This window comes from Schistocerca cancellata, chromosome 4, assembly GCF_023864275.1.
Source record: "Schistocerca cancellata isolate TAMUIC-IGC-003103 chromosome 4, iqSchCanc2.1, whole genome shotgun sequence".
NCBI lineage: Eukaryota > Metazoa > Arthropoda > Insecta > Orthoptera > Acrididae > Schistocerca > Schistocerca cancellata.
In genome coordinates this window covers 316509628-316514116 of record NC_064629.1, presented here as the reverse complement: position 1 = coordinate 316514116, position 4489 = coordinate 316509628, and the positions used below count along the sequence as shown (strand labels likewise).

Sequence of the window (4489 nt, the reverse complement as noted above, 5' to 3'; positions counted from 1 at the left end):
TTACACACATACACACACACACACACACACACACACACACAGACACACACACACCAGAATGGTGAAGACTGATCTGACTAATATGCTTCACAAATTTGTGGTATAAATACCATTTTAGTTTGGTTGAGGAGATAATTTACAGATAAATAAATATAACGCCTTTAGCTCACTGCAATGTCATAAATAGCTTCTTCTTTATTCCCTCCTCCCTCCTATATAATAAAGAGCTGAGTATTTTTAAGCAGCCTGTTGACCCTATTGTCAATCTTTGCATACGCTAAACATTTCGTTAGGCAACAGACTGATACCACTTATCGATTAATTATGAGTTACTGGTTGTAACTAAGACCACCAGCTCGCTGACCTATGAATAACCTTTTCAAAGTGCGTTTCTCCATGGAGTTAACAAATCATTACTTTTATTGACCGATGTAGATAAGCCTTTGCTTGTGGTAAACATTTCGTCAGCCAACAGACCAGTATTGCATATCGTTTATTTAGCAGATACTGGTTGTAATTAAGACTACTAGTTTGCTGAGCTATGGATAACCCTGTGCATGTGGTATATTTTCATCAGCCAGCAGGCTGACGTCACAATTCAAGCTGTTGACCTGATGGATAATCTGTAAACATTTCATCAGCCAACTGGCAGGTATCAGATCGATTAATTAGCAGGCTTTCTGTTATAATTAAGACTGCTAGATTGTTGACCTATGGATAACCCTCTGCATGGGGTACAAATTTCATCAGCCAGTAGGCTGATGTCACGTTTCAGCATGTTGACTGATGGATAACCTTTTCGTTTTGTAGAAGCTGTAAAGCATACATCTTCTAACCTTCTGGATAACCTTTTAAGACAAAAAAGTGGAACTTTAGAGATATCCTGGTGGAGTGTGTATATAAACTCATTCACAGATCAGAGAAGTCAGAGTTCTACAAGTCAATAGCTGTGTTATTGATCTTGCTGCAAAGACCTATAAAAATGTGAGTATATGTTATTGCTTTAAGCATAGTTAAGCATTAACATAAAGATGAAATAGTTTATATTACATCTTAAGATAGGAATCCTTCATTGCAGAACCTTAATGCTCTTGGCAGTGGGGCTAGTATACAGAAGGCAACAATGAGGTTTTCAACATTACCTATAAATGAGAAGTTCATAATACTACGGGCAAAAAGGGTTACTACACCCTTTGGTCCGGCGGTGCTTGTGGAATTAGAAAGCACAAAAGTCTTCCTTCCTACTCGGTTTTCTAAGATGAGCGAGGAAGATTTGGAGTACCTCAACAGTGGAAAAAATTCATTTAACATATACTGGAAGCGTTGAGGAAAATAATATGGACACAGTTAGTTTTTGTGTAGACTAAGAAGAGTGTTTATAGTGTGTTTTATAGAGTATTTTATAGTGTGACTAATTACTTTGCGTTTAGAAAGAAGAAAAATGTCTTTAGAATTTAATAAAGTATATGCACATGGGAATGTGAAGGTTGTAGATATTAACAGTTTTGTGAATGATGGGTGTGATAGAAAGCTTAAAGATGAGGATACACTCAACTTCAGATTTAGATTACACAGTGTCAGTGACAATTTTTTACAATATAAAAGGCTTCTAGAAGAAGTAATTTTGAAAGCAATAAATGACATGTTCTGTAAAGGTGAGCATTACTTAGCTTATCTGAGATACAGCAAACTCCAATGTACTTATGAGACTGAACTTTTCGTATTCAATCCAAATGAACTTGGAGTACACTACTTCAAAGAATTGTTATATATATTACAGACATCTTCGATATCAGATTCTGTGTTCTGTAGACATGACCATTGTGAAGCAGAGTATAATTTGAAAACAGATTTCTGAAACAGAGAAATCAAGTGTGTATATTCAAATTGTAAGCAATTACTTCTTGGTACAGATAGACTGTACAAACTGTGGGGGGATGGCTACTAGTGCTCTACTGCAAAAGCGGAGAAGTGAGGAAGCAGATGTAGAATTAGAATGGACTGATAGACAATCAGCATTCCGAAAACGTATTTGTACTGGTGAAATATATAATCACAACATTCTAGACCCTCGACTTTTTTTGGAAAGGTGTTTTCCATTGTTTAAGACAAATGTTGAAACAAAACATCAGGCTTTGAAAATCAATTGTTCTCTTTTGTGCATATTCCTCACACCAATATCTGCTGAGGAGAAGGAAATTTGTATTTCTTCTAAAAATAAAGAGTTTTTTATTTCTGATGATATCAATGCATGGTACACAGAACATGTTGTGGAGGCAATCATGAAAAAATTTCATTCATTTCAAGAGAGAGATTCAGGTTTAGCATTAAAGGAAATTGTAAAGCTTTGTGTAAATCTTAATGTAAATAAAGGCTTTCGAGTTGGGAGGCTCTTTGATGCATACAGCACAACCAGCATGGCCTCAGTATTGCTGTCAACAAGTACATCAGCAGTCCTTCCTTGCTTGGCCCTCGTATATCCCAGTAAAGGCTGAAGAACTGGCTGAAGCAGGTTTCTTCTACTCTGGTACTGCTGATCACACGACCTGCTTCTACTGTGGTGGGACACTGCATGATTGGGTTGATGGTGATAATCCATGGAGGGAACACTATCGCTGGTTCCCTCGTTGCATATATTTATGGTTCAAAAATAAACCTGATTTGTCAGATGATGAAGTAGATTTAAGTAAAAGTGTAAAATAATAACATTTTGTAACAAATTTTTTTTCTTACATTAAATGATATCTGAATAAACATGTAAGCTTGTTTTTATTGCACACCTTGTGTGTGTGTGTGTGTGTGTGTGTGTGTGTGTGTGTGTGTGTGTGTGTGTGTGTGTAAAAACCTTGTTCTGTAACACATGGGGGTGAGGTAGTCGCAACGCTTAGAGGAGGGGACAAGATGAAAAATCTGTCAATGATATCACAATGAGCTAAAGACGTCATATTATGTAAGGTCAGTGCCATCAAGTACGTCATAGGAGGGAACAAGAGGAAAAATCTGTCAATGATATCACAATGAGCTAAAGACGTAATATTACGTAAGGTCAGTGCCATCAAGTACATCACCATGACATCATCATGACTTAACAAAATATAGTTATGTAGGTTGTGGCACTGTCAACGATATTGCAGTGAGCTAAAGACATCATATTAAGTAAGGTCAGTATCAAAACATGTGGACATAAGGTCAACACTATTGGCAAAAGTACACCAACTATATCATAACTTCATAAAAAAATGATGTTGCAGTGAGCTAAAGATGTCATATTATGTAAGGTCAGTATCAAAACATGTGGAAATAAGGTTAAAACTGTTGAAAAAGGTCCACCAAGTATGTAATCATAACTTCATAAAACTATTACACTATCATGATGTCATTATGATGTAATTCATCATTACGTCATCATGACGTCATTATGACGTCATAATTACGTCATAGGTTGTGACTGCGATGTCATAATTACATCATTGTGACGTCATCATTACGTCATTGTGACGTCATCATTACGTCATTGTGACGTCATCATTACGTCATTGTGACGTCATCATTACGTCATTGTGACGTCATCATTACGTCATTGTGACGTCAGAGATAGGCTGTGTCGTGACAATGACGTAATGATGACGTCACAATGACATCAGATACCTTGCATTCACATAAATCTTTTATAAGAAAGTGAGCATCATAGTTAAGTTATGGAATATTACTGGTACTATCATAGTAGGCTTATAATTTAAATTACAAGATTGATGTGTTACCCCACGAAATTTTTCAGTAAAATGACAAATATCCTTGACTCTTACATCAGTTGTATGGAAGTGTTTTTTACATATATGGCATGTTTTAGCATTTTCAAAGAATTCTTTGTCCTGATCATTCATCTGTAATTGCTTTTTATTCTTAAAGTACAGTAATATATTATCCGAAATTGCATTTAGAGTATCAGTAAACCACTGCATACAATCAAACCCTCCATACAAGTAAAAATTGGAATATTTTTCATCATGAGTACAATGTACATACATTGCAACACTGTATGGAATATGAACATGAACAGGTTCTGAATGAGATCTCTCTTACTTTGAGAACATGTAAGAGGTTGCAACATACATTCAATATCACCATAAATAACAAATGGAACCTTTTCCTTATTGCAGTAGTTTTGAAATTGTGTAGTTATAGTTTCTTTACTTGGCATTACTGTTCTCACAGCCTGAAATTTAATACAATCTTCCAAATGCACCTTCAGTTTATCCTCAGTATAAAAGTAACACAAACATCTTTCACATAAGTGAATCGATTGTGTATGGGTTGTTGTTGGTGGCGGTGGTTACTGTTTAACGTCCCATCGAGGCTTGTTAGTGAAGATCTCATCAAACGAGATAGATTGGTTATGCAGTAGATGTGATAAATATTAGAAAAATCAGTTTGAAGTACTAATAAATTTGCATGCCTATTATATCTTTGTTTGCTTATATGTATAGGT

General features: G+C 35.6%; 1 long non-coding RNA gene across 1 annotated transcript; it reads left to right on the top strand.

Annotated features, from left to right (window-relative positions):
* The first annotated feature begins 218 nt into the window (after window positions 1-218).
* On the top strand, window positions 219-1321 carry LOC126183832 (uncharacterized). Its single transcript, XR_007536819.1, has 2 exons — window positions 219-984; window positions 1063-1321. It is a non-coding gene; the product is annotated as an uncharacterized LOC126183832 (long non-coding RNA).
* Window positions 1322-4489: the final 3168 nt, after the last annotated feature.